At 45.5% G+C, this 25287-nt stretch overlaps 1 protein-coding gene and 1 long non-coding RNA gene across 10 annotated transcripts in view; both read right to left on the bottom strand.

Annotated features, from left to right (window-relative positions):
* The window catches only part of Fam169a (family with sequence similarity 169, member A), a 63007-nt gene extending 47670 nt beyond the window's left edge, over nucleotides 1-15337 (bottom strand). For 3 of the 8 annotated variants that reach the window (XM_030247298.1, XM_030247296.1, XM_030247297.1), the window contains exon 1: nucleotides 10913-11069. The gene's annotated coding sequence lies outside the window, so the exon portion shown is untranslated. Of the gene's footprint in view, nucleotides 1-10635; nucleotides 11070-15301 lie in introns of those variants that run through there. The other 5 variants (NM_001146045.1, XM_030247299.1, NM_001100458.1 and 2 more) reach the window with 5 other exon arrangements.
* Nucleotides 15338-23388: 8051 nt separating this feature from the next.
* Nucleotides 23389-25287, bottom strand: part of Gm41028 — a 42965-nt gene continuing 41066 nt past the window's right edge. The window contains exons 2-3 of one of the 2 annotated variants that reach the window (XR_873823.1): nucleotides 23816-23874; nucleotides 23389-23519 (exon numbers count right to left, since the gene is read on the bottom strand). This is a non-coding gene — a long non-coding RNA (predicted gene, 41028). Of the gene's footprint in view, nucleotides 23875-25287 lie in introns of both variants that reach the window. The other variant, XR_873824.1, reaches the window with a different exon arrangement.

Genomic DNA, 25287 nt, shown 5'->3' with positions numbered 1-25287 from the left:
TGTGTAGGGGTGGTTCTGATGCTCTGATGGGGATCTGCCTGTGAATGCTGAAGGTCCTGTTGCCTGATTGGTTCTTGAACGATTAGCACCGGCCCAGGAACCTCCCAGATCCACGGATGAAAGACAGACAGACAGACAGACAGACAGACAGACAGACAGACACACACACACACACTTATTTTTAATAAGCTTTTTAGTTCAACGGCTGGACACTAAGCCTCCCACAGCTAACATGCCCTTATCTTCTTCACTCCCAGCTCAACACCTCCTAATTCTGTCCCCAACTTAGTTGCCCAGTTATCTTCTCCTTGCTCAGCACCCTAAATCTGCCCTCAGCTTAGCTATGTTTCTAATCTTCCACCTGCTACCCCAAGGCCCAGTCAGGGAAGTGGCCAATGGTCATTCCACCCCAGATCTCACATGGCTGGTGGCTCTCCTTCCCTCTGAAGCATGGCAAATCCTCTTTTCTCCTCCTGTGTCTGCTAGCCTGCCTGCAGGAACCTGGAAGTCTCACCTCTTTCACCCAGCCACTGGCTGCTAGCATTTTTATTGATCAATCAAGAACTGATGGGGCAACAGGCAGATTCCTGATCAGAGCATCAGCTCCACCTCCTACATCCTTCCTCCAGCAAGCCCACACCTCCTAATCCCTCTCAAGCAGCGCCACTCCCTAAAGACCAAGCATTCAAATCTATGAGCCTATGGGGCCATTCCCATTGAAACCTCCACAAATACTATATTACAGAATCCTTGACCTTATTGGACACATTAGCAGAAAGCCATTGAGTACTCTGAGCAGGGAAAGCACTCAAAGCTGTTTTAAGACAGTTTAACCCAGCAGCTATATACAGGGTAGATTCACTGGAAGAACTGAAGAGACACAAGATGAAGGGACGTTGTCAGTATCTCGTGCATAGCTAGTTATCCTTCAGGATGTGGTAGATTGGTTCCAGGACTCATTCTCAGCCTAGAGATCTAGAGATTCAAGTTTCTTGCATGAGATGCCACAGTATTGGGAGATCATCTATGCAGATCTTCCTGCAGACTTTAAATCATCTCTGGGTTATTTATAATAATGAAAATGTAACTGGTTGTTAAACTGTCTTGTTTAGGGAATAGTAAGAAAAGGTCCGGGCATGATCAGTGTAGCAGCAGTTAGGAGTTTCTAACTGTAGACCTGAGATAGGTTGACTCTACAGATACAGGGACTTGTGATGACTGTAAATTAATAGCAGTGGGGTTCATTTTTCCTTATTCATTTATCCTACTAAGCTCAAAGTTCAGAAAAGCAGAATCCATTTTTTATATACATTAAAAACTAAGGACCAATTAAATGATTTCTGTTGTCTGTTCTAATTAGTAACTTGTCTATACTTGCTTACTTTAAACACTATACTTTCCTTTAAACACTATAGCTTGCTGGGAAATAGAATCTGGGAAAAAAGAAAAGTCTAGATTGTGTTCTCAAGTTTTCATTTATAATTATTTTTAAGCTCAGAATGCACTTGTCACTTACATTGTACCAGACATTGTGATAAACATCCTAAACATATTACCACATTTGTTTCTCAAATGACCCCAGAGGCAGGCAGAGCCAGGCAGGCACAGACCACAATGTACCTAAATGTGATACAGTTACTAAAGGCCATAATAACCACATTGCTTAATCATTCCTAACAAGTGAATTTTTTAAACCTTGCACTGTAGTTTCCTTAGGCTTTCTGTTTTGTACACTGTATTCAGAATTTTTAAAAGGTTACAACACCTTAGCCAGAGGTTCTAACTCAGCTGGCAGAATACTTGACTAGCAGGTACAGAGCTCTGAATGCAATCTTTAGCATTGCTTAAGTGGATTTGGTGGCTCATATCTGTAACCTCAGCGTGTTACTAGTACAAACAAGAGTCAGATGTTCCAAGTTATCCTCGGTTACACGGCTAAGTTGGAGGCTACCTTGGATATTATGTGACATACAAGCATAACACAACAAAAACAACACACACCCCTACTCACCCAAGATAGAGAGCCCACTACAGACCAGAGTATGTATACTGCCACAGTACAATTTGGTGAACCCATGAGTTTTACCAGGGTTAGATAAAGGGGCACAAATGACTCAAAGACAGCAGCATCACCAAAATGCCCTGCAGCAGGGGACAGCTCACAAAAGCTGGGAACCTGGGGCCTACTGCACAGATTGCAGGCAGCTCACCAGATGGAGGATTCCTTTCCAGGTAGCTCTATTGGTCCTCTTCCAAGGAGCTCAGCTGATCTGTTTCTTCTCGGCAATTAGCTAGTCTGGGCTACTTTCAGGCTGCCTGGCTGGTCCCTGCTTCTTTTGGGGCTGCTCCTTGCAAGCAGACAGGTTTGTCTCAACAGTTTTCTCTGTAGCTTGTCTTGTCTAAGAGGAACAACCATGAGCCGGGTGTGGTGGCACACACCTTTAATCCCAGCACTAAAGAGTTCGAGGCCAGCCTGATCTACAGAGTGAGTTCCAGGACAGCCAGAACAACACAGAGAAACCCTGTCTCAAAAAAACAAAAAACAAAAAAAAAAGGGGGGGGGAGGACAACCGTCTTTGCTGTTTATATATACTTGTAGAAAGTTGGGGCTGGTGAATCCCATAGGTTTCAGGAACTTCTTGAGGCTATTTTGAGTTGTTGACTTCTCTGAATGAGCTTCAGTGAAGGACAGACTGTTTCTATTCTGGAGGACACTGCTATGTAACTACTGGGCTACATAAGTCCACCCTACCCCTAAAATAAAGTAAAATAATAAGGCAACATATTTTAAAGTAGAAGTTAAAAACTGACAAAATAAAATGCCTACCAATTACTTCCTTAGTAAATTATTCAAAATAGAGCTAGGGAAAAAAAAAACCCAGATTTGCTAAAATTACATTATAATCTTTAAATCATCTACTGCCAAAGAAAAGAGAAAAGTTAAACTGAGAACTATGTAATACTATATTCAATATGAACCACACCAAGCTATATGTGTGAGAGGGTGGGGTTTACCAGCATATGTGTGTGTGTGTGTGTGTGTGTGTGTGTGTGTGTGTGTGTGTGTGTGCACGTGTGTATGTCACTTACATGCCTGTGCCTGCAGAAATCAGAAGAGAGCATCCCCTGGAATTGAAGTTACAGATGGTTGTGAGCCACCATGTGGGTGCTAGAAGCTGAAACCAGGTCCTCTGCAAGAGCAACAGTGCTGTTCTCCACATTCCTTTAATGCCTTCAAAACCTGGGTACCTGGGTGACTCTTACACTACTAAGTTCTGCTGCCAGCACAAGGTACAACCTAGTCTCCTCTGGAACACGGATGATGATCCTGGAGTAACACTTCCCAATGATGCTGGTCAGTCGGTCTGTCTGTCTGTCTGTCTGTCTATCTCTCTCTCTCTTTTTAAAGATTTATTTATTTCATGCATGTGAGTATACTGTTACTGTCTTCAGACACACCAGAAGAGGGCATCGGATCCCCTTTACAGATGGTTGTGAGCCACCATGTGGGTGCTGAGAATTGAACTCAGGACCTCTGGAAGAGCAGTCAGTGCTTTTAACCACTGAGCCATCTCTCCGGCCCGCTGGTCTCTCTGACTCAACCCTAGCTGACCAGCATTCACTACTGCTACAGCAAGGCAAAGGCTTTACTTGAGCAGTTTGTTACTCACTTCATACAAATTTCCCTCTGAAACTACACAAGCTCGGCCTTCACCCTCTGTACTGCTCTCAACATCCTTATCTTCCAAGCTCCCACAGAACAGCTCGTTGTGCTTTGTACACTCAGTGGCTTTTTTAGCCCAAAGTGCCCCCCCAAACACACGGTCAGGTTTGTCACAGCAACACCCGCTACCCTGGTGCCAACTTCTGTACCAGTTAAGAGTTACTATTGCTAGAGCCGGGCGTGGTGGCGCACGCCTTTAATCCCAGCACTTGGGAGGCAGAGGCAGGTGGATTTCTGAGTTCGAGGCCAGCCTGGTCTACAAAGTGAGTTCCAGGACAGCTAGGGCTATACAGAGAAACCCTGTCTCGAAAAACCAAAAAAAAAAAAAAAAAAAAAAAAGAGTTACTATTGCTGTAATGAAGCACTAGTGGACGTTCTTTTGCAGGAAGAAAAGGCAACTTGGAGAGGAATGGGTTTATCTGGCTTGTTTCCGCATCCATAATTCGTCACTGAAGAAAGTAAGGACTGGAACTCCGGGAGAGAGGATCTGAAGGCAGGAACAGATGCAGACGCCGTGGAGGGATGCTACACACTGGCTTGCCCCCTCTGCTTACTCAACGTGCATTCTCATAGACCCCAGGAAGTCAGCCCAGGGATGGCACCACCCCCACAGCGGTGGCTCCTTCACCCACTGATCATTAAGAAAATGCCCTATAGGTTTGCTAACAGCCAGGTATTTTCTTTACTGAGGTTCCCTCTGCTCAGATGACTTTAGCTTGGGTTAAGTTATCCCAGCAACCACATGGTGGCTCACTACCATCTGTAATGAGATCTGACGCCCTCTTCTGGTGTGTCTGAAGACAGCTACAGTGTATTTATATACAATAAAAAATCTTAAACAAAAACAAAAAGAAGTATTGAACATAAAACTCTAACTCCATATCAATGGTTGTTTTATTAACTACACTATACTTTTATAAATCCTCCCACCCCCATTTTTACAGGATAAAGGTACAGAAAAGGCATTTTCCAGGTAAAAATTTTTAAAATGTGTTGTTTTTAGTTCTGTTGAGTGTGAGTAGGGAGGTGGGAGTTTCTGCACACACACACTGGAACCCCTGAGCTAGCCTTATAAGCCATTGTGAGCCATTGGAAGTAGGAGATGTGGAAGGGCAATGTTTCTGCACAGGCACACACACTAAATTCCCTGTGCTGGCATTACAGGTTGCTGTGAGTCACTGGAAGTGGGTAACAGAAACCTGCAAGGTGGGCTGGCAAGATGGCTCAAAGGGTCTGACTGCTCTTTTGAAGGTCCAGAGTTCAAACCCCAGCAACCACATGGTGGCTCACAACCACACGTAATAAGATCTGACGCCCTCTTCTGGTGTGTCTGAAGTCAGCTACAGTGTACTTACATATAATAAATAAATAAATCTTAAAAAAAAAAAGTCCTTCCTGTAAAAAAAAAAGAAAGAAAGAAAGAAACCTGTAAGAACAGTCCATGCGCCAGGCGGTGGTGGTGCATGCCTTTAATCCCAGCACTCGGGAGGCAGAGGCAGGCGGATTTCTGAGTTCGAGGCCAGCCTGATTTACAAAGTGAGCTCCAGGACAGCCAGGGCTACACAGAGAAACCCTGTCTCGAAAAAAAAAAAAGAAAGAAAGAAAGAAAGAAAGAACAGTCCATGCTCCTAACCACAGTGATGTTCACATGAAGCACACAGACGAGCTTTAACTCGACTTTCATGGTTTGAAATCAACAACATACAGAAAAACCCTGTCTCAAAAAACAGAAACAAAAAACAAAAACAGAAAGAAAGAAGAGAAAAGAAATCAACAGCAAATACTCTTACATATACAAAGCCAAGATTCAGGACATCTAAAATGTCAATGCTGTTTGCTGACATTAGCTATTTTTCCTATCCTTTCTTTTTGAGAAAGAATCTCAACTCTGCAACCCAAACTCACTGTGAAGTCAAGGCCAGCCTGAATTTCACAGCTATCCTCCTGCTTCAGCTTCCTAAAAGCCAGAATTAGAGTATGAGCCTAGCATTTCGCTGTTTTCTACTTGTGAGCCTAAGTAAGTAATAGAAATAAAACCACGGGCAGTGGTGGTGACACACGTCTTTAATCCCAGCACTTGGGAGGCAGAGGCAAGCAGATTTCTGAGTTCGAGGCCAGCCTGGTCCAGAGTGAGTACCAGACAGCCAGGGCTATACAGAGCCCTGTCTCGAAAAGCCCCTCCCCCCCCCCAAAAAAAACAATTAAAAAATAAATAAATAAAACCAATAAAGGAAATGCAAAACAAAAGCACACCGAGACTCCAGGAGCCAAAAAGTCACCAAGAAAACAACAAATGCAGGTGGGAGTGCAGAGGGAGCATTCTGCTGCCACCACAGCGGAAACCAGGGTGGGAATTCCTGAAGGAAATAACCTAAAGGAACCTATCACACCATCCTGCCACACCAGGAATTCCTGGGTAGATAGCCAACAGAACCCAAGTCAACAGAACCCAGAGACCTACACATCCGTATGTATTACACCCCTTTAAATAGCCTAATTACAGACAAATGGAATGGGTAAAGACTATGTGGTCTATATACACAATGAGGTATTATTCAGCCATAAAGAAGAATGAACTTGGGCTGGAGAGATGGCTCAGCAGTTAAGAGCACTGACTGTTCTTCCTGGGATCCTTAGTTCAATTCCCAGCAACCACACGATGGCTAACAACCATCTGAAATAGGATCCGGTGCACTTTTTTGGTGTGTCTGAAGACAGCTGCAGTGTACTTAGATATAATAAATAAATCTTAAAAAAAAAAAAACCAATAAAAAAATAAAAACAAATTACTTGTGGATAACAAAAGGAAATTATTGTGTTAGTGTCCCTCAACCACATGTGCTATGGAGACCGCAACGGGGAGGAGAGAGACTAAGGTCCCTTGGGATTACCCTCATGTCATGGATGGCAACACTCCTAGTCTCCTTCAGGTATGCCATCACATGTAATTCTGCCGGCAGCAGAATTTTTTAGCTAGGTGTGTCATTATTTGTATGGCTTGGACCTGACTTCTGGTCCCCGGCGGGTGGCACTGTTTTGGAAGGGTTAGGCAGCTGCCAGTCTCCTGCTCTCCCTTCTGAAGTGCCACAGTAAGCGAATCATTACCAGCTCTCACACCCCAAGCCACAGCAGCACACCTTCCTCACCATGACGGACTGCGTCCGGTGAAACAAGCCAACACAGATCCTTGCGTCTGAGTCATCTCTGGTTGTCACAGTAAAGTGACTAACCAACTACACTTTCACAGGCGAGGAGACTGAGGCCGGAGACACGGGCACTTTACGGAAACGGAAAAACAGAGGACAACCAAGTCCAAGTTCAACCTTAGGCCTCTTTGCCTTCATTGTGAAACCATATTGAAAAAGACAGACAGTGTGTTCTCAGCATAAGCTCATCAGCTATACCTGAAACCAACCTAAATTTTAAAAAGCATTGTGGGTGTGTGTGTGTTATTGGGTATGTGGAACTCCTTATTAGTACAGCCCATTGCTTTATATATTTACATACAATAAGAAGTCAAACTCACTGACTTTCCCTCCATTCTGATTAATGTCTAAATTTGGCTCTGACTTTATCAATCCATTAATATCTTGATTCTTCCAGCTACCAAAAACATTGCAAACACCCAAATTTAATCAATTATTTTTATTCTTACTCCTCTTGGCTCTGTTATGGACCAGACCCAACTGACTACCTGCCAGAGCAATACTTTTTCCCCAATTTTCATTTTTTCCCCCATTTTGAAACCCCTGTCTCAAAAAAGAAAAAAGAAAAAAAAAAGACCCTGTAGTAGAAGGGAGGTCTGGAGGACCAGCAGGATGGGGATGCAAGGAGGCGAGGAGGGATGAATCTGATCAAAGTGCAACAACGGAACCCTCGCCTCTGCACCTTCCATCTTCAGGGGTCCCTACTAGGTGGGAGCATGCCTCCCCACACCCTGCATCACCAAAAACCATCTGGAAGAATCTCATGTGTTGTTCAAGATCAAGCTGACATACTATTATTCTGTAAAGCACTCTGGTCTCATTCATACAGAGTTAACGGGCCCCTTCTGAATGGCCCACTTCACCACTTATAGGACAGTACTAAAATGTCTGTCCCATCCATAAAGCAAATTTCTCAATCACAGCAAATTTGTCTTTTTGTCCCAGACAAGCGTCTGGCTCACTCATTTCAAATACTTACTATGGTGAATTTTCCAAATTAAACTATTTTAACACTTCTAAAGTCACAAATAAAGTGTAACTTGCAACTTGGCACTCTGTAAAAATGTTTACTAAGTTGATTTGTTCCTAATACTCACTTTCAAAAACAAATGTACACTCATATTTTAAAGAATTTTTAAGGTTTGGTTTTTTTTTTTAAGATTTTATTTATTTATTTGTTATATGTAAGTACACTGTAGCTGTCCTCAGATACTCCAGAAGAGGGCATCAGATTTTGTTACGGATGGTTGTGAGCCACCATGTGGTTGCTGGGATTTGAACTCGGGACCTTCGGAAGAGCAGTCGGTGCTCTTAACCACTGAGCCATCCCGCCAGCCCCAAATTTTTAAGGTGTTAATTCAAAATGCTTCATTAAACTACAGACCTCTCAATGAAATGGCCAGTTTATCTCCTACAACATAAGAGAGACATCCAATTTTGCTTAATGAATGGAAGCTATCTTTGCTGCAGTCTAAAGCTAAGCAAAATAGCATTCTAACCTAAATCTCTCTAGCCCAAAGAACAGGTTAGGCACATGCTAATGCTAAAACTCAGGTTATTTTCTGATGTTTTAGCAGGTTCTTGACTTTTCCCTGACCTCTCTCTTCATTAATTACATACACCCCAGTGATGCTGCCTTTGAAAGACAAAATACCTTTTTACAGCAGGCACACAAAATTTATAAACTTCAGTGCTAAAGAAACAGGGTAGTAGAGCCTATTGGTGTGTGTGACCTGATCATTGTCTTGACCCAAATAATCTGTCTCTCTCTCTCTCTCTCTCTCTCTCTCTCACACACACACACACACACACACAGAGAGAGAGAGAGAGAGAGAGAGAGAGAGAGAGAGAGAGAGAGAACTGTGAGGGAACAGGACAGGACATCCACTGAACCACTTACCTTCCCGACAATCTTTTTACCACACTGTCCTTGACAGACACTTTTCAACCTGACTGAATACTTGGCTCCCTTACACTGTAAGCCCCTTTAAAGACAACTACTCTGATTTCTTTAGGCAGCTGACTTGACAGTACACACACAGGCTTGAAAGCTTAAGGAGAAACATCCCATTTTGATTTCTCTGTCACTGACAACATAGCACTGAAAATCTTAAGCAACCTTCATGAAAAAAAAAAAAAAAAAAAAAAAAAAAAAAAAAAGCACACTCCATCACTTCCAGACTCCTCAATTAAACACAAACTGCCCCAAGTTTAAGAACTACGCCACCCGACAGACTAACAAGCTCAATGTAAAAGTATGAATCTGTTTGATTTCGAGTGAAAGGAGATATTTCATCTCCCTTTAATAGGTCTAAACTGGTCCTGGCCCCCTGGCTGACAGTCTTTCATTGCTTGAATCCCCTAAACAGAGACTAAGACTTAATTAAGTATCTGAGGGGCCTTTCCCCTCTGTAATACTGACTGTGGAACAAGCATCATTAATAGGAAGCATGGATTTCTGCAGGGATGGCACGTAAAATAATACCATTTGTTTATAGACAATTAGCTAATTTTTTTAAAGTTTCATTTATTCACATGGGTAATGGGGGAACTTTTACTTTCAAAAATATTCAGCCATTAAGTTGTTTTTCCCCTTCCAAATCAGCGTCAAGTCATTCACTGGACTCAGTCTACTGAAGGATGGAAAAGACCTACAGCATCAAAATAACTAGAAACAAATCTCTTGGAACCAAGAAAATACACAGGTCCAGGTTTAATTGATGATCACTGGAGTGGCAGGTGACTCACATAGGGGTTGTATCTGGGTTCACCAACCCGATCCTCCTCATAAATTTTAAAGATGAATCCACTATGACAGCCCCTCGATTTCTATGCATGACTGCCATCATTTGTACTGAAGTTTTATTACTAGTGAACTCCCCTCAGGTTCCTTTCACCACGTCCTCTATTCTAAAGAAGCAACGATTAAAAGTAAGTAAATAAATACTTGAGCCAAATCTATTTCATACTAACTATTAATAATCCTTGTAATTACTTCATAGAACAAGACATGGTTTGAACAGATGTACCTATACATACGTCCTACAATGTGCTTTTATGAAAATAAATAAATAAAATTTAAAGCACAACAAATCCAGAGCCATTAGAAGATTTTCCTCCAGGGCTCACATGTGTGTATTATGCAACAACCAGCGATCCAGATGTTAATCCCTGCTGTGATGCAATGATAAAATACCCAAGGCATGGAGCCCATTTACAAAACAAATTTAAACAAGAATTACTATATACTCAAGAATCTTGGAATGAGCCATTCACAGTTCTGAGAGAATTACATTTAAACTCTTCCTTTGGGTGATCTTTTAGCTGCGTGTCTCCCAATTCCCTCCCAATTCCCTACAAAATCCTCGTAACCGCGGTTTAATTTGGGTTTTTAAAAGGACCGACTGAAGGGGAAAGGGAGACCGGCATCAGGTGGTTACGTTAGAGTCTACTTTTGATAAGATAGCCGCGTAAATTCCCAGAAGGGATTCATCTATTCCGTCATTCTTGCCCATGCACAATAATCGTAGTAAAATACGACCCAGATCCCGGAGCCACTAGCCACCCCGGACTCGCTCCATCCTCCCATCTCCGGTGGCACAGGCCTCTCTCTCTCTCCAAGCTCTGCGTGATGGGCGGCTGAGAACCCTGGGACGGAACAGCAGTGACCCGAATTCTAAGAGAAGCGAGGACTCCATACAATACCTAGTCCGGGTCGGGCGAGCAAGCCGAGAGGGAGGTGCTGCGCGGCCGAGCCCGAGCCCCACCCCCACGCCGCGCGGGTCCCGCTACCCGGAGGATCCCAGGTGGGGACACGGGAGGGGGCGGCTCGGCAGCCGCCGTCCCCGCCGCGACCCCGGGAGGGCGAGCGCGACATTCCCTCACACAAAATGGAGGCCGGCGCACCTGGGGTCGCCGCCACCCGAGGAAGCCCGCGGCCGCCCCGCGGCTCGGCCTCGCACGCCACGCGCCGCGCACTCACCTCAGCCGCGCCGCGGGGGCCCGAAGGCGGAGCGCGAATGACCGAGCGGCCGCTCCCCGCCGCCGCCGTTGCCGCCGCCGACCCCGGCACGCGCGGCTCGTCCGCAGCCCACCGTCCCTCCGCCGGCGTGACGCACTAGCGCCGCGGCGCGCCCACCGCGAATCCCCCCGCCCCGCCGGCCGGCCGGCCTCGTGCGCCGCGGCGCCTCCTCGCCGGGAGCCGCCCCGCCTCGGGGCCGCGGCCGCCCGCTCGCCCGCAGGTGCGCGCTGCCCGCTCGCTCGCCCGTCGCCGCCCGCAGCACGCCCGCTCGGTCGGGCCGTATTAAAGAGTGACCTTGGCTTAGCCGGGAATAGAAGCGAGTAAGCCGCGGGGGCCTCGCGCTGAGCGAGCCGGCTCCTTTAAGGTCGACCTGCGCGGCATCCCCGCCTCGGGCCTCTGGAAAAATCGCCCGGGTGGGTGCGGCCTCCGGACCTCCCGGTGGGGAAGGAGATGATGCTCTGCAAACCTGGGGACGCCGGCTTCCCACCCCACCCCACCCCACCCGACCCCGGACACCACCAGACCCCACTGCCCCCCAGGAGCGCGCCGGAGAAAAGAATTTGCACAAGCCCCACAGCCCAGATTATGCCTTGAGATAAGGAACCATCGCGGCCCTGCGCTGACCTTTCCTACGTGACAAGCTAATCTGACCCCGGAGAGCCTGCGCCATCCTCTCCTCCCCCTTCCCTCACTTCATCCCTTACGGGATCCAGGGCCTTTTGCTAAGTACTCGAGAAAAATAAGTTCACTGGCATTTAAAGGATGATAATTCTTTTTTCTTTAAATAATATATGCGGTAGTAGAAATATAGATGCACAGCAATAATTTTGGATTTTAAGACTTTTTTTTTTGCCCTTAAATTCTGAGAAATTCATCTAATAGCAATGGCATTATGGTTCAGTTATTCAGAAAAGCTTAAAATTACTCCTATTCCTGGGAAGTATTACTAATCACAACACTGACCTTTTAAAGATTCACTAATTGGTAACTTCAAAGAATGCTTTTTCATATAGATCTATTTAAGCCCCCCCTTTTTTTTTTTAAATATAAAGGCTTTTTCTTTTTTACCTCCAGTTGCACACAATCAACCTTACATCTGTTGTGTTTATTTACAATAAATTATTACTAGAAATCTTGAGTTATATACATTTACTATTTTTAGTGGAATTTAACAATGAATTAATATCCAAGCAAGAATTTTGAATAGTTGGATTCCAACCATAGCTAATCATGAATGAGTAAAGTTATATAATTCCTGGATTATCATTTCTAGATCTGTTTGCAAGTAGGAGCCCCCAGGATAATCCCAGTGGCCACTTTGTAAAATTACTTTTGTTTTTCCGGCTCTGGCATCCCCCCCCCCAGGTGCTGCAGTAAAGACTTATTATTATAAACCTAGCCAGAGTGTGGCTGGGCTTTAAATTATTTTATCAATCAGTGGGAACCTGTGCCTGGAACACCTAGCTCCCCAAAGCCTGCTCACTGAGATAGAAATCAAAAGAACTACTCCTCTAGGCCCAAAAAGTGACCACCTGCACACAGTTAAACCTGCCTTCCTTCACGTGGCTGGCATTCTATCTGCCCAGACCGGAAGTGCTAACTTTCACACGTCTGGATGACCTAAGCTATCTTAAGTTAGGAAACCCTCCATGCACTGGGCTTTGATGGTTGCTGATAAACGTGGCCCAAAATCGAACCCTTCAGGTTCCCTGGGGAAGAATTCCTAACGGGTAAAATGACAACCGGTGTTTCTGTCTGCCAAGAGCTGCCCTATGCTCTGCTATTCTTTGTGGAGATTAACTTATCACAATCATCTCTCCAGTGCATACTAACGGGATTCCCAATTTACATAATGGGAAACCGAGGCATATAGATAAGCTGAGTAATTTACTCATTGTGACACAGTTAATGACCCTGGCCTTTGATTCAAAAAGCAAGCGACCTTAAGAAAAACTCTACACTATCTTCCTCTGGTTGAATTTTAACACATTCCTTATATCTTCCTGTTTGAACAAATTTCTCATTTAGGAGCAAAGGAAAAAAAATGAAACCTTCAGTTAGAAAACTTGTACTGTTCCCCTGGAGCTGGAGAGATGGCTCAGCAGTTATTAAAAACTTGGTGCTCTTGCAGAGAACCTGGGTTCAATTCCCAACACCACATGGTATCTCGCATACTGTTCCAAGAATCCAACAACCTCTCTGACTTGTGGAGCATCCACCCGAGAAGACGGCTCAGACACAGGTTTAAGCTAAAAGAAAGTCTTTGTTATCCATCTGGGTGTTCAGGATCCCAGTAAGGCACCAAGCCTTTCTCAGGGTGAACTTTTAAGTACAAAACTAAGTTGACATACTTCAGTTAACAAGAACAGTTAGCTAGAAATGGAACTACAGACGCCAAAAAAGCATAGTTAGTACATGTGAACTATGGTTTTTGAGGGATGGCAGATGAAATTGTCCATGTGCTGAGTTTTATGGCCTGAATATATTTCCATCATGGAGTCCATTGTGCTAAGATCTAGGGAACTACTAAGGTCTGGGGCCTGTTACACTGACCTTCACAGGCCACCAGGCATGCAAGTGGTGCACATACATATGTACGGATAAAACACTCATAAGATTTTCCAATAAAATTAATTTTTAAGAAAATGTTTAAGATTTCCTCTGTTGCAGAATCTATTAGTGTTTGAAAACCACATATTTCTTTTCTCATCTTTTTAGGGCTAATAGCTCTTCGAAGTATTTTGGATGGAGAGGAAGGCTCCAACCATGATAAGTCTTATTTGTATTTATTTCATGAATGGGGAAAAAAAACCCACTTTTTTTTTTTTTTTTTTTTTTTTTTTTTTTTCGAGACAGGGTTTCTCTGTGTAGCCCTGGCTGTCCTGGAACTCACTTCGTAGACCAGACTGGCCTCGAACTCTGAAATCCGCCTGCCTCTGCCTCCCCAGTGCTGGGATTAAAGGCGTGCGCCACCACGCCCGGCAAAACCCCACATTTCTTTTGAAAATATTCATCATCTTTGTCTGCTAAGGTGTTAAAAGTTAGACTTGAACCCTGTCTAGAAAAACCAAAAAAAAAAAAAAAAAAGTTAGATTTGAGTTTCATTTAACATGCTTTAATGTAGTCAAGTCACGGAGGGAAAGTTAACAGATAAGGAGCCTTAAAGCCTTTAAACAGGCCAGCCTGTTAAGTAGCTAACAGACAGTACAGACTTGAGTGAAGTAAGCCTCTCCTTCCTAAATGCTCCCACATCGCAGAACGCTCTCAGGATTAAACGCCACATTCTGAGTGGGTTTTCTTTGTGAACCACTACAGACACTTCCATGGTTTTGATTCCTGAGTCTATCTTTGAAACTGTGCACTGGGAGGAAAAAATAAGAAATAAAAAAGAACCTGAGAAACGGGAGCCACAACTAGTTTGAGAAGCCCAGACTCGCTCGTTTCTTCAGCTCTGACTTGGTTTAATGAGAGTTTAAGGATAAAAGCCCTCGGTTAAATGGAGTCTGGTACTGCCAACATTGCTAATAACTACAGATTTACCTCTGGAGTAGATACTACAATATCGATTAAGAATTTGTTGGGTTTTGGCGGGGAGGGCACTGTTTTGTTCTGTGTGAGGCTGTGTGACTTCCAGGGAAACTTAAAACATCCCTTCACCCCAGATATGGCCTTAACAACAACAGACCAAAGGTCTGCGTTGCAAGGGAAAGCATTGAGCTGATTGAAGTTACTAACAGGAGCCGGGAGTCAAAGGCTGCTGCATTGCTAAGTGGCAAGCCCAGCTTGAAGCCAGTTCTACCCCACCGGCTCCCCTCTCCCGCAGCAGTTGCTTAGTGCAGACTTACCTTAAACCCTAGTGAGTTTAACTTTTTGCAAATCTCAGCCTGGAAAGTAAATTTCCTTAGCTTCCTGAGTTTTAGGAGCCTCTCTCTTTCCAGTAAGGGAATGTTTCAACTTAGAGAAGATAACTGCGGGAGGCAGCCACGACCCTCCAAAAGCTGTTTTCCTCCCTGGGGGCCCAGCTTGCGGCTAGGATAGCTACACGGTCTTTTTGGCCAATGAGATGCAAACAGAGGTTTCCTAGACCCTTTCTGTTTTGTTTTTCTGATCTAAAAGGAGAGTGGAGGGGACAAGCTTTATCAGGCGATGACACCCATCTTTAATCCCAAAACTCCAGAGCTCTGAAAGCGGAGGCAGGTAGATCTCTGTGAGTTCTAGGCCATCCTGGTTTACAAAAGAAGCAAGCACCAGGCCAGCAAAGGCTACAGAGTCTCAACAAACAAAAGTTACGAATTCAACTGACATTTGTTTGTTTGTTTGTTTGTTTATTTTGCCTTTTGTATTACTTACTTTTGCCTGTTCAGGAGGAACGCCACGGTCAGGAAGCTTGTTTTCAGGTTTAAAAAAAAGAAACCTCCGGACTAAAGGCTAAGTGAGATGCCTATTAGCATAACAAAGTGCGAGCTGCCCTCCAGACTTGCAAAGCTACAAACACAGTGTGGGCTTCCTGACTCCTCAGCTCTTCCCACCCTGCCTCCTACCCTAAACTTCTCCAGTTCACAGACTCACCCACCCCCACCTCCACTGCCACCCCCGCCATCTTCTCATTCCCATGCAACATTGTCCCACCTCCCACCTCCTTCTCTCTCCCTCTCCTTTGCCCTTACTCTCTTTCTCTCGCTCCCCGCCTTTCTTCTCTCATGGATGGCCATGTTCAACCTACTACTTTGTCTCCTTGAGGCTTACAGATGCCTCTGGCTGTACCCTCCCTCTTATCTTCCCTTTGCACATAGCAGCCATTATCTGCGTAGTATTCTGGAGGCCAGAGATGAAACCTGGGACCAAGACCTACCACGTTTAGGAACTGCAGTGTCAGTTACAGGCACCAACTTCCACTTTTCTCTGTTGCTTGCCAACAGGTGCAAACAGAGCTAATACTGAAAAGTCAAAACTACGGCTTTCATGTAGCTGGGGGGGGGGGGGCGGGCGGGGGACAAACCTATGTAGCTATACCAGATATACATGGTATTATTTGATTTTCCTATTGTATGGGTGTTAGGTCTGAATCTGAAGCGTTTTGAACAATTGGCCTCTATCTGGTGACACTGGAAGGCTGTGGAACCTTGGGAAGGAGGGGGTAGAACCTGGCTGGAAGAAGGGGCTGGGTCACTTTTGGTGTCACAGGCTCTCAAGTTTAAGAAATGAGACCCTGGGGGCTTGAGAGATAGCTCACAGGTTAAGAGAATCCTGACTGCTCTTCCAGAGATCCTGAGTTCAATTCCCAGCAACCATATGGTGGCTCACAACCATCTATAATGAGATCTGGTGCCATTTTCTGGCCTGCAGGCATACATACAGGAAGAACACTGGATATATAGTAAATAAATAAAGCTTAAAAGAAAAAATAAGAGGGCTGGAGAGATAGCTCAGAGTTAAGAGCACTGATTTCTCTTCCAGAGGTCCTGATTTCAATTCCCAGCAACCACATGGTGGCTCACAACCATCTGTAATGGGATCTAATGCCCTCTTCTGGTGTATCTGAAGACAGCAACAGTGTACTTATATATATGAAATAAATGGATCTTTAAAATGAAAAAAATAAGAAAATGAATGGGAGACCCCCAGGATATCTTCTGTAGGAAGCAGTCTGTGGTACCTACCAGCAGGCTCAGCTGGATATTCTCCTATGTAATGGAGCGGAGCTTTTTATACTACTCTGTCCTTTTTGTCTCCTGTGTGTGGTTATTTACACTCTGATTAGGTGCTTTAAACTACTGGGCAGTAAGGCTGGGCACAAAGCTGGAATGTGTTGGGAGAGGGAAGAAGGATTTTATGAAATGTGATGATGCCACATTTCTCCGCCAGTGAAATGAGCCAATTCAAGCAGATTAGATTAGATTAAACGCAGGTTTATTGGGAATCTGCTCTCAGGTGGGTGGGTTTGTAAGACTCTAGTGAGCCTTAACTACCGGGGTGAACCACGCGAAGCTGGGGATTGATGCAAAAGCAAGAGGAATTTATCGTTTCAGAGCCCTGGAGTAGTCCTGCACCAGAAGAGGCAACGACCCCAGGTGGCTTGGTCAATGAGTTTTTATACAGTTTCCAGGGGCAGAATAGAGCATCAGCAACTAGGCACAATATGATTGGCAGAACAGTGCACCCTTTAAACTAATCGGTCTTTAGGGAATGAGGTCGTAGGGGCTTAGTCAGCCTCTCTCTTCCAGACTGTTTCCTCACCTCTTCTTCCAGGAGGGGAGGGGTGCCTGATGGAATTTTCAAAAGGTCCTGAGCTGACCTCTTCCGGTTCAATGGACTAGGGAAGTCATCATGGACTGTTGTGTCCCGCCAGCAGATCGCAGCCTGGGTTCTAGCCTGGAAAGGCATTTTGGAAACCTGGAAGAGAAGAGGGGCTAGGCGACGAGAGAAAGAAATGTAGCTAAGACAGGCATTCTGATCAAAGCTCAAATTTACTGTTCTGCACGCAGTTATGAAGCAGGGGAAGGGGGCCCGATTCCCGCCAAATAATCTCGGAATCCAGTAGCAGGGTGACCACGTGTATGGCTCCAAACAGCAAAGCCGGCAGGTTCCAGCAGTGGGCGTGGCAGAACGATTGAGCGGGAAGCTCCACCCCTGAACAAGCAGGTTTCAGGCTGGGGGAGGGGAGACTACAATGGACTAGGAGAGAGAGGAGAGAGGGAAGAGAAAGGAAGAAAGAGGGTGTGTGCAGAGAGAGAAAAGAGAGAGGAGAGTGGGGAAGGGAGAGAGGGAAGAGAAGGAGAGAGAGAGAGAAAGAGAGAGAGAGAGAGAGACCGACCAAAATGTCTGGATTGTATAGGGAAGGGCCTCTGGGGAAAGAGCAGCCCAGCCGCTGTGCTGCAAAGTTCAAGTTCAAGTTTGGGCACAGGGTATGCCAGGTAGGGACTGAGGGATGCTGGGAGAACCTGGAGGCCAGGTCTGCTTTGGTAAGTAACATATGCACCTCAGTGCCTGTCCTGGGCCTGAAACCAAACAGCTGCAAGTATATTCAAGGACAGTGACCAGCCTGAGTGGAGTGGCAGTTTCCTGCTCTCTTTCCCGTGGCTGGCACAGGGTGAGGGCTCCTGCAGGGGAAGCCTTGAAACATCATCAGCCCCATTTCCTGCCCACACTTTGCTTCCTGGGTGTGGATGAAGTGTGGCCACACAGCATATGGCCTCCATGCGTTTCCTGCCTGCTGCCATATCTTCCCCAGCAGAGTTGACTGAATCCCTTTGGAACTGTGAACCAAAACAAACCCTCTGCCCCTTTAGTTGCTTCTGTCAGGGTAATTTATCGCAGCAACTGGACAAGAAACACAGACAAGAAGGAAACTGCCTTTTACAGAGTTAGTGCTCCAGTGCCCACCAACCTGGTACCTGACAGAGTTAGTCAGTCCATCTCCCGACTACAGAAAGAATACAGTATTCATATAGTACATTGACTGCAGGTAGCTGAAATACTACCTCACCAAGCTCTCTCCTGCTCTCTTCCCATCCTGCCCTCTGTCTTACAGGTGCTGGGGATTAAACCAGGACAAATTAAGTGACAGACCTCAAAATGTAACTGTGATTGCAATAATTACTTTCCTCGATACGGTAACTAAATGCTTGACAAAAACAAGTAAAGAAAGTTACATGGGCTGGATTCTGACTGGCTGCTATGTTAGTTTTACTATATTTAGTGAGACCTTGAGGAAACTCCAGGAAGGCACTCAGCTCTGAGCATATCTTCCCTTTGTCAGAGCCATCGATGACTAGAAGCCCATTGTCAGTAGCTCCTTCTGCAGAGTCCAATCTGCTTCCCTGGAAAACTGAAAGTTTTCCATTCCCAATGTTTTTATTTTATTTTATTTTATTTTATTTTATTTTTAGGGGATGTGCTCCCTGGCTACCCTCCTTTTGTACTAAGCCTAATACATGGCTTGATTGTTCAGGGGGACATCTTGGCCAGTTGCTGCCACCCCCTGCCCGCCCCCGGGTTGTTCCCACTGCCACATTATGCTGCACTATACTGTGTTATAAAACAGGACACCCAGCACCAGATGTTTCCTGACTGTGGCTACATTGTGACCAGCCACCACCACAAACTCTGGCTGCCATTACTGCCCTGTCATGATGAACCTAGTGAAAATAAACCCTCCCTCTCTTTCTTTCTTTCTTTTTTTCTTTCTTTCTTTCTTTTTCTTTCTTTCTTTCTTTCTTTCTTTCTTTCTTTCTTTCTTCTCCTCCTCCTCCTCTTTTTTTTAACAATGTTTACTGATGTTTGTTTTGCCTATGTGGATGTATATGTGCCACATGAATGCCTGGTGCCCATTTAGGCAAAAGAGGACATCAGAAGATCCCTGGAACTGGACTTACAGAAACTTGTGAGCCGCCATGTAGGTGCTGGGAACAGAGTGCAGGTCCTCTGGGAGAGCAACCAGTGCTCTTAACCACTGGGCTATCGCTCCAGCCTTGCCCCATTGCATTTAATTAGGGTCGCCTTATGAGCATGTGAGAGGGTGTCAGTTACTTGAGCAAGGGCACTTTGAGAGTGGCTTCAGCACTAGGGAATGTGATCTCCTTTGCCCAGAATTCCTGAGGGAGAGTGGGGCTTTATAATCCTGCCCACTCCTGCCACCCATGAAAGAATATTGTTGGGCTCAGGCTTGTGCAAGCAGCCGCTGACACTCAGAGTTCATGAACCATGACAGCTGGGCCAGATCCAGGAGACTGTTTCACAGTGTTCCTACCCACCCCTCAGCTCTTCCATCCATTCTGCCCCATTTTTAGAAATGCTATGAGCCTTGAAGGGCTATATAGATGTTCAGTTTCAGACTGGGCACCCAACAGTCACTTATTCTGAGCTCTTTGACCAGTTATGAATCTCCACACTAATGTTTGGCCACTGCATATAGAAGGTTCTCTGACCATGGTGGAGACTAGCACTAAACTAGACACAACTTTTGAAAAGTCTATTACATAAGGCAATATGCAAACTAGGCTGTGTGACAGGACTATGTGATAAATGACACATACAAAGTCAGTAGGAAGTTGACCTATAGTCCAATAAGTTTAGAGCATATGGTGTCAAGAAGAGAGCTGCGTGTCTTAGCCATCATAAGGAGCGCTAAAGACAGTGGGTGTGGGTGGGGAGTGGGGGTTGGGGTTGGGGCTGGGGGTGGGGGGTGGGGGGCTCATTTTCAGATGTGTGTGTTCAGATGAGGGCAGTCTGGTCTTGAGGTAACAGTGAGGATGAATTCTGGCGCTCAAAGGTAGATCAGCAGGACTTGGCAAGATGTGTAATGGAACATAAGCAGTCCACTAGGTTTCTGGCTTGAGCCAGAATAGGAAACAGGAATCCCTGCAGATTGGCAGATGGGGAGATGTTACCCATTGGACTGCATTTGCCTTTGTGGAGTTTTTTATGTAGTTGTGAGACATCCACGTGTCTAAATGGAGACATGGAATGGTGATACCTTAGAATGGAGCTAGTGGGAGGCATGTGACCATAAGAGCACATAGACTGTCATTGGTAACTGGGACAATGAGATGAGGGATCAAGTGAGAGAATGAGAGAGAGCCCACAGGTCAAGACAAAGGTTGGCTGGGACTAAAGAACACATGCAGAAATTCACCTGCCTCTGTCTCCCAAGTGCTGCGATTAAAGGCATGTGCCACCACACCCAGCAGATATTTTTTAAGCTGCATTTGGTCACGGCATTTTATTACAGCAACAGGAGATACGTATTATAACCTGTGATGGGAAAATACCAATGGTAGGGGAAGGGAGACATTAAGACATTAATTAAGACATTATTGGTGCATCCACCCAAGAGAATGTTGTGCAGCTTAAATCACACTTCTGAAGAATGACACAAGAAAATGTCAAGCAAGAAGATGCCCATTGAAAATAATGATTCCGTATTTTTATTTCAAAGTTATGTTTCATAGTATGTGTTAGGCCAATTGCCATAATTGTTGTCTGGTGTAATCCCAGCAGAGGAAATACTTCCTTCAGAATTATCCTCTCTTCTGGGCTAGAGAGAGAGGCAGAGAGCCAGGAAGGTGAGGTATGCAAAGTGAAGCTTTGAGGTCAGTGAGTTCAAAGCTAACCTGGACTACATGAGATCCCCACATCTCAAACAAAAGGTAAGCAGACAAAGTAACACACAGGCTTGTTACCTTTTCTTGCTGTGATGAAACAGTTTAGCAAATCAACTTTGAGGAGAATTGCATATTGGCTCACAGTGTTAGAGAATCTGCCATGGTCAATTGACTCCATAGATCCTGGGCTGTAGTGATACAGAGCACTGTTGCAGGGAGCATGGTGGAGCAGAGGTAGGAGGCACAGGTGTCGGTTTCAAGGCCACACCCTGTGGTTTGTATTGTGTATATTATATTCTCATTTTCTGTGGTGAACATATGATCCATTTATAATAAGGAAATTTTCGAGGGGTTTCAGTTAAGTACAAGCTGAGAGGTGGTGGTACATGCCTTTAATCCCAGCACTCAGGAGGCAGAGACAGTCAGAACTCTGAGAGTTCAAGGCCAGCCTGGTCTATAGATCGAGTTCCAGGAGAGTCAAGACTACACAGAGAAACCATGTCTGGAAAAACCAAAAAAGAAAAAAGAAAGAGAAAAGAAACATGTGGTACATATCACATAGTAGGCAGTGATTAAATAAGCTGCTCACAGAAGCCGAGCAGCAAAGAGGAAAAAGTTTATGTGCTTTCCCCTTAAGTTACAGCAAAGTCTTCCTTATAAGGAAAGAGGCAGGACAAACACGTGATAGCCAGAAGGGATGGTGAAGATAGACAAGTAGCTGCTCAGTGAGGAAAGAGCAGAGTAAAGCAAGGTTTGGACAACAGTGAGGGGGCATGTGCAGAAGGGAGGGGGCAGGAGCTGGCGCGTGTGCAGAGGGGAGGGGGCAGGAGCTGGGGCCTGTGCAGAAGGGAGGGGGCGGGAGCTGGGGCGTGTGCAGAGGGGAGGGGGCGGGAGCTGGGGCGTGTGCAGAGGGGAGGGGGCGGGAGCTGGGGCGTGTGCAGAGGGGAGGGGGTGGGAGCTGGGCTACAGCAGTTAGAGACATGACCACTGCAAACTGTGAGGAGGCTTGATGAGTCCTCTGCGCCCACTACCTGGCACTCATCCAGCTCGAGGGTCTTCCCTCCCACAGAGACCAAGGGCAGACACCCTGCACTTGTGATGGTTACAGTCTAAGGAATGGTTTCCAGGTCCTCAGAGAGGACACCAGATGCTCCTCAGAGGGGCCAGGAAGGATTTGTAGGTCTAAGATGTTTTAAATAAATGCTCAGAAGAAAGGATATTAAGGGCCCATGGCCAGGTATTCGCTGGAACACAGGGTACATTCTTTTGCCAGCCTTGAGCTTTTCTAGACGAACTCAAGGTGGCCTAGGTCATCCTGGGGACACTGCCTTAGGCTACTAGAAGAATGCCATAGTTTGGACCAGTGTCTTAGGGCTGGAATTTGGATGGAGATATTGGTGCCAAGAACCTTAAGGTGTCAGATACACACACACACAAACACACACACATATACACACACAAACACATACACAAATGCGGCCAGACCCAGGAGAGCTGAGTAGGCCCTCTTCCCACTCAGCTAAGTAGTGTCTACTTCATTGTCTCCGGATGCCCCAGCAGAGCCAGCTCAGAAGGGAAGGCAATTCTGGGAGCGTATGCCACACTGTCCTTGCCTGCAAAAGCAGGGCCTCACACAAGGCCACAAGCAGAGGACACAAGAGTGAGCAGAGGCCTGCACTGGCTTCATGCTCTCAGCCCCAGCATGCGTGGAGGAGCTTCTGACCTGACTGCTCGTTCAGGCTACTGTTGCTCAGTAAAGGCAGGGGTCTTTGACAGTACAATCACCTTGTTTGCTGGGGGTGCTATAACCTCACGTAGCTCATTATTGTTGGAAATTGATTTAGCACATTGTTTTGGGTTTGGGTGGTATATTCCACACTTTGAATATGCTGTGAAAACTCTGTAATGACCAAGGCTTGTATAGTTTGAGTATTGCTTAGAATTGTCTTCTACCATTGGAAGCATCATCCCCATCTTTCCTCTCACACACCTCCCATCAAGTTCCTTTGCTAACTTAAACTACGGCCACACAGAAGGTGGCCCTGGTATTGATTGGCTCCCTCCACGTAGTTACTGGAGAAGAGGATTTAACGGTTAGCTTTGTCTTGTAGGCGATGTTGGGTGTCTTGGTCAGGGCTTCTATTCCTGCACAAACATCATAACCAAGAAGCAAGTTGGGGAGGAAAGGGTTTACTCAGTTTCCATGTTGCTGTTCATCACCAAAGGAAGTCAGGACTGGAACTCAAGCAGGTCAGGAAGCAGGAGCTGATGCAGAGGCCGTGGAGGGATGTTCCTTACTGGCTTGATTCCCCTGGCTTGCTCAGCCTGCTCTCTTATAGAACCCAGGGCTACCAGCCCAGGATGGTCTTGAACTCACAGAAGTTGGCCCATCTTGGTCTGCCAAATGCCAGAATTAAGGATGTATGCTTCCATTGGCTATAAAGATATTGTATATTTTGAAGTAGCTAGAACAAAAAATTCCAAAGGGTGGTGAGACAACTCAGCAGGTAAAGACACTTTCTGCCAAGCATGGTGACCCAAGATCAACTTGCAGGACCCAACTAGTTGAGAGAGCAAATTGTCCTCTGATCCCCGCATCCCCACACGTGCAAGGTGGTGTGCACATGCCCACCTGCATACAAACACACAAAAGAAATAGATATATACATTTAAATGTGATAAATTGTTCTTGAGACAGATCACTATGTAGCCCTGGCTGTCCTGGAACTCACTATATAGACCAGGCTGGCCTTGAACTCACAGAGGTTGGTCCATCTTGGTCTGCCAAATGCCAGAATTAAGGATGTATGCTTCCATTGGCTATAAAGATATAATTTAAAAACTTAAAAAAGATATCAGATATTCTCAGCATAAAGAAATAAAGGCTTCAGTAATACATGTGTTAATTACTTTGATGTGATCACTATAGAACACACACACACACACACACACACACACACACACACACATATATATATAAAATATATGCTACATATATAATATATATACATATAATATATATATACATATCAGACAATCACATACACCCCATAAATATGTATAATTAAACTATGTTATAATTATGTAGCAATTAGAAATAAAATGGAATTGGGGTAGTGAGATGTCTCAGTGGATAAAAGCACTTGCCATACAAGTCTAGCCTGTGTTCAAGCCTAGGAATCCACAGAGGAAGGAAGGAGGGAAGGAGGGAAGGAAGGAAGGAAGTGAACACACACACATCATGGAAGGTATGCCCCCCTCACAGTATAATCATAATATGTTTAAAACTAAAAAAACTTTTTAAGAACACAGATCCTTCCATCACATTCTAGACCCTTAGTCTGAGTTCCTGGAAGAAAGGAGACCCAACTCTGCATTCTTCACGCAGATGCTTCAGATCTGCTACCCACAAGCAAGCCTGGGCAGCTGGCTCCCACACTGAAGGCCCTTTCCATGCCTCCATCCACCCCAGCTTTAATCAGTTCCACTGGAGGACTTTGTCAAGCCAAGGCCAGGCTGAAAAACTCAGAGGCAAAGTGTTTTATTGTTTCAGCCTTCGTGTGGGGGAAGATGACCAGGGCCTGCCCTGAGCCTTACTTGGCAGGATGTGTTCAGTGTGCCTTGAAAGTTCATCTCTGTCCCTGCCCCCCACTGCTTGTCTATGCCCCACCTCCACCCCCACCACCGCTTGTCCGTTCCCCCCTGCTTGTCCCTGCTCCTTCCCCACCTTTGCTCCTTTCCAACATTTGATGCTTGATATTTTTCCCCCCTCCAGTCATTTAGTTTTGCTTGCTTGCCTGCTTTTGTTTTTGAAGTTGAAGCAAAGGAGGAGTCCTGGCTTCCGTTTCATGATCACCTCAACTTGCTTCTGTAGGTGTTGCTTTTCTGTGATAGCACAGTTATTCCCAGTGCCACTGTACTGGCTGGCTTTGTGTGTCAGCACAACACGGGCTGAAGTTATCACAGAGAAAGGAGCCTCCCTTGAGGAAATGCCTCCACGAGATCCAGCTGTGAGGCATTTTATCAATTAGTGATCAAGGGGGAGGGCCCATTGTGGGTGGTACCATCCTGGGACCATGCTAAACAAGTGTTCAACCACGGCAATATATCTCCATTCCTCTTTCTGATTTTTCTTATTTTGAGGCAGAGTCTCATTAAGTTGCCAAAGCTGGCCTTGAACTCACTCTGTAGTCTAGGCAGGCCTTCAATTTAGATTCCCCTCCTTAGATTCCT

This window comes from Mus musculus, chromosome 13 (genome assembly GCF_000001635.26).
Source record: "Mus musculus strain C57BL/6J chromosome 13, GRCm38.p6 C57BL/6J".
Taxonomy (NCBI): domain Eukaryota; kingdom Metazoa; phylum Chordata; class Mammalia; order Rodentia; family Muridae; genus Mus; species Mus musculus.
This window is presented reverse-complemented; position numbering and strand designations above follow the sequence as displayed.